The sequence below is a fragment of the Pinus tabuliformis genome, chromosome 2_1, assembly GCF_031772625.1.
Source record: "Pinus tabuliformis cultivar Carrire ecotype Pingquan chromosome 2_1, CPIR1, whole genome shotgun sequence".
NCBI lineage: Eukaryota > Viridiplantae > Streptophyta > Pinopsida > Pinales > Pinaceae > Pinus > Pinus tabuliformis.
In genome coordinates, this window is record NC_142299.1 from 568531503 (window position 1) to 568545114 (window position 13612).

The 13612-nt window shown below is 38.5% G+C and overlaps 1 pseudogene; it reads left to right on the forward strand.

The window, feature by feature from the left end:
• The first annotated feature begins 6854 nt into the window (after positions 1-6854).
• LOC149201704 (uncharacterized) lies at positions 6855-8529 on the forward strand (annotated as a pseudogene).
• The last annotated feature ends 5083 nt before the right edge of the window (positions 8530-13612 follow it).

The following is a 13612-nucleotide window of genomic DNA, read 5'->3' on the forward strand; positions in this document are numbered from 1 at the left end:
GTACCAATATGAATTTTCCTCTAGGGATAGGTATATCTTAGTCTTCTTGTGGAGAAAATTTGTTATTTAACAACTCCTCTTTCATTTCTAGCATGGATGTACTTGGATTGATTCAAACAATGAAGCTTGGTTTCCTTCATACGACCCTGAGCATCCTTGGGCTTGGCCATCCCAGGAGCCTCAGATCCCTCTTGTACAATTTCTTTATTTCCTTTGAATGTTTTTTTCACTTGCATCTCTTATTTCTGCATTTACTATTCGTGCTTCTTTTATTGTAGTTCATATTGGTTAAATGATTGAAGTGAGTTGTTTTTCATGTTATTTATAGAGTCGAAAGAATTATCCATCCTTATAAAAACTTTGAAAAGTTATATTCAAGATTGAGCTACTTGGATTGGTTTACTAGTTCACAAATCTAAAATTTATGAAAGTGTCTTGTAGCAAAATAATAATAATTATCTGCTATTTTTTAGAATGTGTTAATGAGTTTCATTTGAGTTTATTACACTCGTATTAAGTCCTAAAAACATTCAAGTTAATAAGAAAATTTACCCCATAGAATTTTCACTTGATTAGGTTAGGCATTTTGTAGGTTAACTAGCTCACTAATTCTTGAATTTCTGGTTTTTAGAGTAGTAATTTTCTGTTACTTTTTAGCACATGTTAACAAGGGTACTTTTGAGTGATTCCACTTGGAGTGGGATCCTAGGACATCCTACTTATTAAAAAAAAATTTGCCATCTCATTTACATTTGATTTTCTTGAGCATTCGACAAACTATCTCACTCCCGTAGCAATCTTATCACTCTTGTAGCAAACCTGTAGCAATTTGTTTTCAAGATTTTCCTTGCTTAGATTCACTCCAAATTCATGGTAGAAGTATATTTATAGCCTATTAAGGCGCTAAGGCCACTTTGGTTGAGCCGAGGCTTGGTTAGGCCACCATTTATCTCTTGTATTGCTTGCTTCTTGAATGTTGATTTTTGCAACTAGTCTAAATTCCTTTTGCACAATTTATTTTATGCAAAGTGTGATTTCCTTTTTGCAAGGGTACTCTAGGAATTTCCTTTCCTGAAAAATAGAATAGATCTCCTTTAAGTGTCATTTAATTTCAAACAAGATAGATTATATTTTCTTAGTTTCCATTATGATTTACATTTTTTGCAATTAGAATAGATCTCCTTCCCGCCATTTATTTTCCAAGTAGAATAGATTTTCTTATTGTTATTTAATTTTTTGCAACTTAGGATTGGCGACTTACCTAGATCTTTATTCATTTGAATTTGTTTCATTTCCTTCTTTCACTTGCATCAATGGGAGTCAGACTATGAAGAGGAAGGTGTCTGTTGCACATACAATGCTGACCCCTTTAAGTTTTTACAAACCCTTATTTGATCATTTAAGTTAATAGCCTTAGGAGTTGCAAAGTTCTTGTTGCAATACTAAAGCTCATCACTTTTTGGCACCATTGTAGGGGAAGGTGTCAAAGAAAGAACTCTCTTGTTCTTTGAATGATTCCTTCCTTCTTTTCTGCATTCATATTTTCTGCAAAAACAAAAAATTGCATTAGGCATCTCTCATTTTATTAGCATTCTTATTCAAGTTTTTTTTTTATAAAAAAAGAAGAAATTATATTCTTCTATACCACAAACCTCCCCACTTGATCATATGCAAGTAGAATAATATGTGCAGAGAAGTTAGAAGGATGCAGGAAGCAACCCTACTTTGACAACTCATGTCAAAAAGATATGAACTACCTCTCCGCTTTCAATACAAGCTATAATGCACACTTTCAACCTTGGTATCCACCTAGCACCCCACCTTGGTCTCCATGGTCTTATCCTTCCAAATGAGGTGATCCATATTCATGGTCTTATCCTCCTCAATATGTCATTCCTCCATTTTATACATATCAACACCAACCTCCTCAATGGGGTGATCCATATTTCCCTAAATATCATCCATATCCTCCATACCAAACTCAATTCTATTCATGCCATCCACCTCCACCACAACCACATCCTTAATCACAAACATTTCAAATACCCACTCCCACTCAACTAAATACACAACCATTTCCAAACCCATGCAATAAAGTAACTCAACCCACTTATAATGTTGAGATACAAGATATCCAAACAAATCCTCTTTATCAAAATGACATTAATCTTGGATCGTAAAGAGTATTGCAAAGAAGAAATTATCTTGATCTTATTGAAGAACAACATCCAAAAGAATAAGATTCAGAGGATACTAAAGAATCACGGACCACATTTGATGGAGAGAAACCATTAAGGTCTAAGATTGAATAATTTCTACAATGCTTATCACCAAATCCTTTATGTGTTCAAGGGGTTAATAAACATATAGTAGAATATTCGAATGACACAGAAAAATAATACATGAAGAATGATCTAGATGAGCAAGCAAACTAAGGGCATCAAAGCTACATTGAGGCTTGGTTCCAGAAAATCAATAAGATGGAGCATCACTCTCTTCTTCAACAGTGCTTGATATCATAAAAGTCAAAGTAGTTGGTCTATAATATTCAGGTACATATCAAAGCATATCTTTGGCGCCCACACATGACTTTATATATCATCTTTTTATTAACATGGATCCATTGGAAGTATTCCTATAATTGAAAGATTTTTTTTTTTTTTCCAAGGAGAGTAGGATAGAGGAATAAAAGAAAAAAAGGAAAAAGAGGAAAATAAAATAAAAGAAGAAAAATAAAATCTCAGGTGAAAAGCTCCTTTAAGGAGCCTGATATTGGCTCATTTAATTAAAAACCTCCATGAGGTGGTCAATGGGTTGGAAAAAAAGAGAAAACAAAAAAAATCCTAGGTGAAAACTTCCTTTGAGGCGCTTAAGCATACCTACTAGTTGAAAACCTCATTGAGGTAGCTAGTAGGCCTAAGAAAAGAAATGAAAAAAATGAAAAAATGAAAAAAAAAATTCCTTGCTCCATGTATCTCTCTCTGATGAATGAAAGTGCTCTCCAACCTCTACAAGCAATAATAACAAGTAAGCACCATAAGAAAAAGTTGGTCAAAAATCTAGTGAAAGGAAATCAAACTTAGGATTTCTCCTCCTTTTCATAGATGCTCCAACAAGACCAAGGCCATGTCAATCCATCACCCTCATCCATTTCCAATATCCAACCATCATTTCCAAGCCTTTTCCATTCATTTTCCTCATTATCCTAAAATTCCATAGGAAGGTTTTGTTTTACTATAGGACTAGCAAAATACAAAGGGCATAAATTGTATTTACCATATCTAAAAAACCATGCATCATTTTGTTGAGTTGTTTCATGGGGAGATGTATAAGGATGATGGTAACATGCTCAAGGAATTTCAACAAATTTTAGTGCACATGTTTCGAGAAATTGGCCTCCATCACCTACAACCATTTTTATTTTTTCTCGAGATTCATGCATTTGTTGGCCAAGATTTTTCATGGGGAGATGCATAAGGATGGTGGAAACATGCTCAAAAAAATTCAGGTCAATCAAATCTACCATTTGATAGATATGGATAAAACAATTTTTATATAAGAGTGTTCTAGAATTGTAACAGGAGTGACTTGAATTGCTACATGACTGTGATCAACATAGAAAAATGGTTCAGATCATATGTTTTTCATCTAAGAACAAGAGGAGGGGGCTACCATAACCTCATCATTCATTTTCCACACCACTTGACCTCTTCTCCACTCTCGTTTCCACCTCTGTGCATAAAAAACTCCACTTTTCACCCCTTCTCCCATCTCTTCTACCACAGAAAAGGCCTCTGATCCTTGTCAACAGATTACTCATGAATTATTAGTATTTTTAAAGGTAGAACCTAAAACAAATTATGATCCTAGAAGGGTCTATGTGACTGCTACAAGAAGAAACACAATCCTATAATAGTATGCACATCCCCTGTCAGACCATATCTAGAGCATCAAATTTATAATTCAGTCACCATGAGAACTTAATGATTGCAATTTTGATCCTCCAGTAGCCACATGACGCCATATTAGCTTTTATGGGATTCTTGATCACTCAACAAATAGCATCATATAATTGAAAGAGCATATGCATGAAGGAAAAACCTACATCATAAAGCATCAGTCAACAAGAGAACATAAAATAATACATATCATTCTCAATAAATTGTAGAAGACATGCACAAAAACCTTCATTTTGATTAGAAATGACATATTATAAACTACAACAATCAAATCAAGAGAATCTCATGGGAAACAAAATAATAACAGTAAGAAAACCTAGAGGACCTCCAATAGATTATCAGGTGCAACTTCAGGATCATCAAAGGAAACCTCCACAACTACAACAACATCCTACACAAAAAAATCTCATGGTAAGGCACAAGTATGCAACTCTCTAACCTCACCCTTCGAAAATATTTTAGCTTGAAAAACATTGCAAGTATATGAAGGAAAATGTTTTTTTTTTTAATAGACAAAATTAGTAGCAAAGCAACCTCGGCCTTATCTAGCAGTTAACTTCATTGTTTCACCAAGACACCCACATGTGTGGGAGAGAAAAATGAAAAAAGTGAAAAGGACTTGAGAAACTAGGTTGTTATCATTTAGTCATGATGGAGGACAAGGAGTGTGAAGGGGTAAGTGAGGGCCAACTCAGTTAACTCAAAGCACTCTGAGTCTATTTTGCATGCAATGTTTAAAGTGCAATACTACTACTACTACTACTACTAATAATAATAATGATAAAAGGTGGATCCACCACCTCTTGGCATGCAAATATTAGTTTCTACAGGATTGAGGTTGTGCGCTACAAGATCAAAACAAGATGCTACAGGACCATAACAAAATTTCAAGAGGAGTACCAACAATGCTATAGGAGTACCAACAGTGCTACAGGAAGCTAACAAAGTGCTACAAGAGGGAAAATTTCACCCATAGGGAGGTCCACCACTAGATCAGTCACATCTAAAAGGCTCAAAGCACAAACTACCATGATACAGGAAAAAATAGAGGAGCTACACACAAAAAAATGGTTGCTACAAGAAGAAAAATAATTGCTACAGGAGCAACATGGACTGCTACAAGAGCAACAGGGAATGCTACAAGAAGGGGCATCCACATCAAAAGGGGAAGAAGAAGACCTCCAAGACCTCGAGGAACCTGATTCACAACTGGACCTTGGATCATACTACAAATTTGTTGAGGGTGGGAGAATTATACCCACCAAATCTTCAATACCACTCTTCTTTGAGCTAGAAAGGGAAAGAGGCAAAGCTCACATATGGATGCAAATTGCAAAATCGACCTCATGGAGGAAAAAGTGCAACAAATGGGTAAGGAATTGGCTAACTTGAGGCTAAAAGAATTAGTCATGAAGGAGAAGATTCAGTTAGAAAACAAGAGGCTTAGAGAGCAACTACAAGAAAAGGAGGCACAACTTGCGACCTTGGCAAGTTTATCCATGAAGGCCATCCTGTTAGACTCCGTCTTGTCAGTCTTCCATCAAAGTCAAATTCATCAAAATTTATCTCTCATCATTTGCAGTCATTTGGATCAAAAGGAGTTATTTTAAACTTGCACAGGTATTTTGCGCTGATCTGAGAGGGCACCTCAAAACTACATTAAATGTGTTGGGTCCTGTTGTGGGAACTAATTTATTAGCTGTAGAAAATGGACTGAACCACAAAGTATTTTGGTGCTTGTTTTTTGTCTTTCTCGCTGATGCCACTAGGGAGAATAGATGGTTGGTAGCATTAATGGCAGAGTTTGGGAATGATAGCAAGGACATGCTTCTTGACATTGAAATGATACATTGAGAGATTCTATGGCAAGTTGCATTCATTCAGGATTCAAAGGCAGTAATATGTCAAACTCAAGCTGTTGGACCACCTCCTGATGATTCAGCGCCCCTTCTATTGATGAGATATTTTCCACTTGCATGAAATTGCTCCAGGCTAAGGTTATATTATTTCTTGTAGAGAAATTCAAGCATTGTACTTTGGATCATGTAAAGGATGATAGTATGTTGTCCCTCATATCTCATGTTTTGGCTCTAATTTTACATGAAGACAATGCAGCTTGTGAAGTAGGTGCTGACAATGGCCTTGTTAGTGTTTTATTGGATATCTTGTTCAGCTTTTGCCTGCAGGTATCAAAAAGTGAGGGCTAGCCAGATTTTAAGTATGTGACACCCATGCTACTAGTTCTTGATAATTTGCTACAGTTGAAGCAAAAAGTTGATTCTAAATTCTGAACTGTCCAAGAAAAAGATGGTGATGCTGAGAATCCTAAGAACTTGTAATCTCCTTCAGCAAAATCGTACAGAGCACATGTTGAATGTCCCTGATGGGTATATAACTATCGAAGAACAAAAAAAATAGGGACGAAGCCGTGTTTTCATAACAGTGGACAATGATTGAGAGTGGGCGCGCTACCCATAGAGTGGGCGCGCTACCCATATAAGGCGTGCTACTCGTTGGGTAGGAGCGCTACCCATACAGTGACAGAGCTGAAATTTTTGTGTCTTTGTGTCTAATTTCATGCTAAATAGTGGTGGGTGTGGTTACGAAGGTCCTCAACAATCAACAGTATATAATATACTTGCAGACAAGAGGAGATGGTATTTAATCATGCCAAATTGTGGCTCCATCTCGAATTCATAGAAAACAAATGGGTTGAAGTGTCAAAGGGCTGCATGAATTACAAATAGGTATTTTATAAACCAGATCACGGGTTTCCTTAAAAATTATAATCATCTGTTGAATGCAAATTAGTTATGTTGGACGAACGTTGGAGGCGGTAGCTATAGCTGGCTCACGAAACGTGGCCCAAGAGCATCTCCTTCAGCACGGTTTGGCATGGATATAGGTGGCACACTCTGCAAAGTTGTCTACTTTGAGCCAGCTAGAGAATTGATTTCTCCAGGTGTGAATTTTGGCCAGACTAGGAATGATACCAAATCTGAGAAACTCTGTGAAAATGACACTACCAAAATGGACAAAAGCAGAGGCAGGGCCAGTGCATTTGGTAAATCATCTAAAGATATGTTTACAGAGCCACCTTTAGGGAAAGGAGAAAAATCCCATAAGGAGATCGGTGCTTGCCGTACCCAACCTCGTACCAGAATTGAGACACAATCTGATTGCTCTTTCGAAATGAACCCTGATTCGAGCAAATTACTGGAGCCGTTGCAAAATTCAGAATATACAGATTCTAATATGCAGGATGGAAGATATGGAAAAACCTCGCCAGGATGTATTGATTTTAATAGTATTAAAGCTTCTTTTTATGCGCTTACAGAAGAACGGACGAATGAAGGAACACATTTTGCTAGCTATCCAGTAAGGAACGTCCGCAAAATATGGCTATCTAATCATGCTCTTATTCTTCTGCCAGGTCGTGGAATGTTTCATTTCAAATGTTTTGAGACTTGGAGAATGGAGGAATTTTTTGAGACTCACGCGGGAACACTATCTTGTTGATCAGGATAGAGCCATTGGAGCAACTGGTGGCGGAGCTTGCAAATTTCTTGCCAGGTTTTCTGAAATTGCTGGCTTGCGGCTAAAGCACAATGATGAATTGAAGAGCTTGGTGCGGGGGATTGATTTTTTGGTCAAGATTGCTCAACATGAAAGCTTTGAGTATCCTATAGGTTCATATAGAGCAGGACGCATACAGCGGCCTTGGAAGTCATCTGAGAACTGTAGTGATGAAGACGACAATGATTTCTGTCCAAGGGAGAAGGGTAAGCAACATGGTGATGATGAGAGTTTTTTCAACAGTAATTGTAAGGAGGATACCATTGGAGGATGTAATGGTACAAAGAATATGAGCACTACGACTGTTTCAAAGAGTCCTCTTCTTGAAAAAGATGTCAATGCTGTAGTATTAGATGGAAGCCAGAGTTTGTACCCATATCTTGTGGTAAACATTGGATCAGGTGTTGACATTTTAAGAGTTGATTCTCCTGATCAGTTTGAGCGTGTTGGTGGAATAAGCCTTGGTGGAAGCACGTTTTTGGGGCTTGTATCAGCATTGACAGGATGTAACAGCTTTGAGGAAGCCCTTAATCTTGCTACACGAGGAGACTCAACACAGATTGATATGCTAGTTGGGGATATTTATGGTGGTGATTATACAGAGATGGGTCTAGCAGCAACCACAGTGGCCAGCTCATTCGGGAAGCTTGTCGAACCAAGGAAAAGGGATGCTGCAATGCAAACACCAGAGCATCTAGCAAAAGCATCATTGCTAATGATTACAAATAACATTGGCTCAATTGCCATGTTTCATGCTCGTGCAACAGGAGTTGATCATGTTTTGTTTACAGGCAGTTTTCTGCATGGTAATAAGGTAGCTATGAGGCTTTTGGTAGTTGCCATGCAGTTTTGGTCCAAAGGCCTGATTAAGGCAATATTCTTACGACATGAAGGACATGCTGGAGCAATTGGGGCAATGCTACATGATTTAGATCCAACTCCCAGGCACAAATTCAGCAACCGAAAATCAAATTGCAGATCTTCAGGGAGATAGTACACGGTCGGCAATAAAATTCCAAATATTTAGACAGACAGTTGGGGATTATTTCCAGAATTAAAGCCACCGTCCTTGCATTCAAAAGCAGGTGGAAGTCTATGACAAATGGTAGCTTTGAAGATGCCTATTTCAAAAGAGTTTTGACCAGCAACCTTCACAACTCGAGACATTTTGCAATCTGATCCAGATTTGGTTTATTTTTTGGAATTTTAATTAGTTTTAATTCCTAGAAGTTAGTTTTTTGTTCCTAGAAGCTAGTAACAACTTGAGCATGTAATTGGTAGTTAAGCAATACTTTGTACTTTGGGGGGAGAGAGTTCTGAGAGCGGTGCGTGGAGAAAAATAGAGTTTCATTGTACAGTTTTGACAGGGATTCAATAAAAAAAAAATACAGCTCTGACTCCTGAGATTCTTGTGGTATGACATTTGACATATGTTGCTTCTCTGTCTCATACGTTCCTTGTTATGTTTACTGTTTCATTTCATAATCATTTCTATTGAATACTTTTAAGTGAGAAGGCAGCATTCAATTTATTTGCTCTGTCTTGAGGAAGTGTTCATATTTAATGTTTTCTTCTGTTTGACAAGGATCCATCTTCTATGCTCTTGTCGACTTCTCAGCAGTCTTGCCATTCCATTTATCTCAATTTAATTGTTAAAGTTCTTGCCTACCTTGCCTCAGGAGATAATCTGTGTTTTTGATTACATTTCCCTGTTCAAGCTGTTCTTTGCCCCATGTAGCCCAGAAAACCCAATCATTCATTAAAACCCCTTTTCATATCTCTTTACTAGCCTAAAATCAATATTCTTTATCGGTCATCTCAGCCCCTTTGAAAACTTGTCTGCCGAGATAGACCCGGAGAGAGCCCTCTCCTGTCCTCGTAGGGCTAGCTACGAGGCTGAGCGTGGTTTGATGTGGCCTCGAGTTTTGCCTTCCTCAGCCTGAGGCAGTTTCGAGCGTTAACATAGTGGCGACCATACTGGGTGTTATCACTGAAAAGTCTGTTGCCAATTTTTTTTTTGCCTAGCTTAAAGACAGGGTGTTTTCGCAGCGCATAAATCCGTTAGCAGTTTCGCAGCGCCATCTGTTTTAGTGATTTCGTAGCGAAAACACTGACCTTGCACTGGCTGCGCTACGAAATTGGGAAATGACAAATATTTAAGGTGAATTGATGGAAACACTGCAGGAAACGAGGTTTGTCAAGCTGTTATATGTGGGCCTGTACTCCATTGAAGGAAGAGGATTATATGACCTTGGCAGTCTTTATGCGATTGGTATTGCCTTGTTCCTTTATGTCCTTATCTGATCCAAATCAAATGAATCTCGGACTAGCAGATTGAGACAGGGGCATGGAATGGAAGATATTTCAAATTCCAAGAAAAGGTTGCGCCTGAGTGATGCATTAATAAATATATATATGTGTGTGAAAAGGGGATAGCGGTAATATAAATCATTATGAAGTCGAATGGAGGTCAAGGTTGCCGTTGTCTGCATATGCTTTGAAGGGGAACATTCCAGTGGTAGTTTTACTTTGCGCTCACAGCTGTTGTGCCATTCTATATACATTTTCAGGATAAAAAACCCCTTGTCTTTGCAGCTCCTTATGACACATGGCAAGATTCTGAAGGAGGAGTATTCTTTTCATTTACTATTTTGACTACACGTTCCTCTAAGGCATTGGCGTGGCTTCATGATTGAATGCCTGTTATATTGGGGACGGAGGGCGCAATTGATGACTTGTGGAATGACCTTTCTGGCTTTACATTTGAAATAATTACTCAGCTATACGAAAGAATGGATTACAGGGTTTGTATCCAGTTTATGGGCCAACAGGGCGGCTTGCCAAAAGATGGATTTGTTCACATATGTTTTCTAGAATTTTGGCAGGTGAAGCGGTGGAGCTATTAGTTAAATATCTGTTTGTCAGGCCATTCCCATTCTCTCCTCCTTGTTCACGAGTGACAGGCTTCTTAAGATTTTTGCGCCCTGTTGCTTATCATGACTGGGCCTTATCTCCTTTAGTTGTTGATGTCAACGGAGTCTTAACAATGAAGGAAGCTCCCTTTTCAAAGGATTGCGGCCTAAAAGAGAACATCCAATGCAGAACCTTCAGATTGTCAAACAGTTAGAGCAGAATCAATGCGTGCCAATGGTTTTATCCCGGCAAAGATGGTTCGTGTGAAACTGCTGCATCAATTCTTGTGGGGTTATGTGAGCAGCTTACTAGATTGGAATGCTGCTCTGTACTCAGGAAAATATGGTTACGACATAAAGAATCCTAACAGCACATGTAAATTGTTTTCTTTGGATACTGTCATTAAAGCGATGCCATTGGAATTGTTTCTGCAAGTCATTGGGTCTGTGAAGAAAATTGCAGATTTGGTTGAAAGTTGTAAGCATCGAGTTTGCCTACGTGACCTCCCAGATGAGGAATTTAACAGTCTTATGGAGATGCATGCAACTGGTTGTCTCTCTTGGCTCATTGATGTAATAAGGCGCTTAAAGTTACTCCGCCTTGTGATGGTCAGATGAAGTGGAATAGAGGATGTTAACACAGTCCCACAAGCTGTTCTGACATATGCTATGGAGCTCAAACCTTACATTGAAGAGCCTGCACCTCGTGCAATTCCTTCATTGACAGTCAATGTCTTTGACCTACAATCAAGGGTGCGGCATGATTTTGTCTTCTCTAGCAGGGAGGCAGTGGATGCCTACTGGAAAACTCTTGAATATTGTTTCTGTGCTGCAGAGCCAGCTGTTGCATCACGTGCTTTTCCTGGATATACTGTACCTGAGATTTTTGTACAGCGTTCATGGACATCTGTTCGGGTTATGAGTGTTGAGCAACGCACAGAGTTACTCAAACGTGTTGCAAATGATGATCTCCAAAAGCGTATGCCATTCAAGGAGTGTGTCAAGATTGCCAAGGATCTAAACCTTACATTGGAACAGGTTCTGAGGGTATCTTATGAGGAAAATAGGAAAGCTCGTCTATTGCAGAAGGAGGCAATAAAGCCTTCTGATCCTAGGGATGGAATGCAAACAAGCATCAATAATCAACGGGTTAGTCCTTTGAAGAGAAAGAGACTTTCTCAGGAGGACACTTCTGAATATGGTAATATAGAAGTTCAATTGAAAAAACCATCTGTTCAGAAGGATAGTTTTTGTGAAGGTGCTGGAAAAGATTTGGATTTCTACAAGAATAACCAAGCTGTGAGAGAAGAACAAAATAATTACAAGAAACCGCATTGTGAGAGAAATATGGGAGAAAGTAGCAAGAATGCAGAGAAATGATGAGAATGTGTATGATGCAATTACACAGCAGTTTCGTAGCGCGCTACGAAACTGCTGTAGCTGCATGTTACAGTTCAGTTAACCTATTATGATTGACAAATCAGCCAATCGATTGAAAGGTGTTGTCTTCGCACATGGAAAAATGGCCAGCACATCGAAGACGTGGCAGCCTATGCTATTTTGAGTAATCAAAGATAAAAGGCACGTTTCTTTGGATTCGAATATGTTGAGGCAAACCAAAGACCGACAATCAGGAACAGTTTCCTATATTTCAGGGTGTTGGAGAACATGTTATATTAAAGGCCAGCAAGCAACTACAGACACCTGTCACAGCCAAACTTAAAGAAGCCATTTGTCAGAGGATGAACCTGTTCTCTCATTTTCCTCGCAGGAGCACCAGTTTGATTGTAATAAATGCTATTTCCAGCATGATGTAGAAGTAGAGTTTTAATTGTTTTAGGATTCCAGCGCTGTCAATGAATAGTCAGCTGTAATTATTAGTTAGTTAAAGGTTAGTAGGTGTCATCATAGGTAGAATCGAGCTCCCCTCCTGCTGGAGGAGGAAGCTCCAGGTAGTTAGAAGCATATTCCTATATATGGCTAGATCATCTATGTATTCAGGGTTGGAGATTTTATACAAAAACAGAGTTTATTTGGGCCAATGTAAAGACTTATTACAGTAATAGTAAAGCAGTGGTTGTTTCTTCTCAAGATTCTCAATGGATTATATTGTTCAAATATGATGGTGGTTTATTCTCTTAATGTTCTTTTACAGCCTTGTTATAGCATAATCACTCAGAATTCATTTTTAATGCTCTGACTTCCTGTATGTTTGGCAAGCTGTGGTTTATGTGAAATATGTTTGAACATCTGATGCAAAGAGCCTTGACTTCCATGAAATGACTGTGATTTTGTTTACTAAATGTGTGAGACTCCATAGCCCAATGAAGACCAATTTGATATGTGTCCAACCAGCTTTGTTTTCATGAATGTGTGAAGAGTTAGCCATCTGTTGTTGTGAATGATTTTTATCAAAATTTTGTGAGAGAGCCCTCTCTGACTAAGGAGGCTAATCCTTAGTCTAAAGTTTGGTTGAAAGAGTTACATGAAATCTTGCTTGGCTGCAGCCCTTAGTACTGATTTTGTGATAACACTGGGGAAGATGGTTTGCTGTTGATGTGACATTCGACTTGTAGATTGTCTTGCTCCAGTACATGAAATCAAGTTGCAGATCTGATGCTGATGGTGGACAGCAGTCAGACACATATGCAGGCTGAAACATTCACCTGGCCACTCCAACTCGATCCAGACAGTCCAGTGCCCGCTGATCCATTTATGCAATGGTAGGGTATGTGGCAAACCCTGCACTGTGTGAAGCTGTAAAAGATGTTAGAAATTGGTTAGCGGATTTTGAAATTAATGAAGATTTTTTCAGTGCCTTGCTTCAATGTTTGAAATCTTCGAAGTTTCCTCTTGAAGCTAAAAGTGGTGTCTGTGAGTTAGTGGTTGAAAGAGTTGAGAAGGAGATTCAGTGTTTAGATGAGCAGATCCAGTCATATGATTTCCAAGACCCTAAAAAGTTCTTGGAAATCCTTCCTCCTTCGCAACAAGAAATCATAAAATTGCCTACAGATGTTTGCATTGACAGTGTGCAGCTGGAGGTATGTATTGCAGAGTTGGGGCAGCCAACAGAGTCTGGCTTTCGTTATCCAATGGAAACATACATGGAAATGTTTTTCAGTTTGATTGATAGATCAGGCTGTCTTTTATGTGACCAGGCTCATT